Source organism: Octopus bimaculoides, chromosome 1 (genome assembly GCF_001194135.2).
Source record: "Octopus bimaculoides isolate UCB-OBI-ISO-001 chromosome 1, ASM119413v2, whole genome shotgun sequence".
NCBI classification, from domain to species: domain Eukaryota; kingdom Metazoa; phylum Mollusca; class Cephalopoda; order Octopoda; family Octopodidae; genus Octopus; species Octopus bimaculoides.
This window is the reverse complement of record NC_068981.1, coordinates 174,358,122-174,358,534: the sequence shown is the minus strand read 5'-3', so window position 1 is coordinate 174,358,534 and position 413 is coordinate 174,358,122.

Sequence of the window (413 nt, the reverse complement as noted above, 5' to 3'; positions counted from 1 at the left end):
TGTGTGTGTGTGTGTGTGTGTGTGTGTGTGTGTGTGTGTGTGTGTGTACGCGTTTACATGTGTGTGTGCACGCGTGTACCTATATACACATATATTTCTTTCTTTGCTTCTACAGTACTATTCTTTTTTGTGCAGTTTAATGCATCTGAAATCAACCCAGCATCTAATGTACTTGGATTGAACTGTCTCGAGTGATTCGACATCACGAAAGCCACAGGAGTATTTCAGTGTCTGTTTAAAGCCATTTATTCAAGATGCGGGAGATTTATGTAATAGTATATATTTTGGGGGTATCAATAATCCTGGACGAAGTCGGGTACGATTGCTAGTATGATATAAATGTGTATATCTGTATATATGTATGGATATATGTGTATGTATATTTGTGTGTATATATATATATGTATATATAT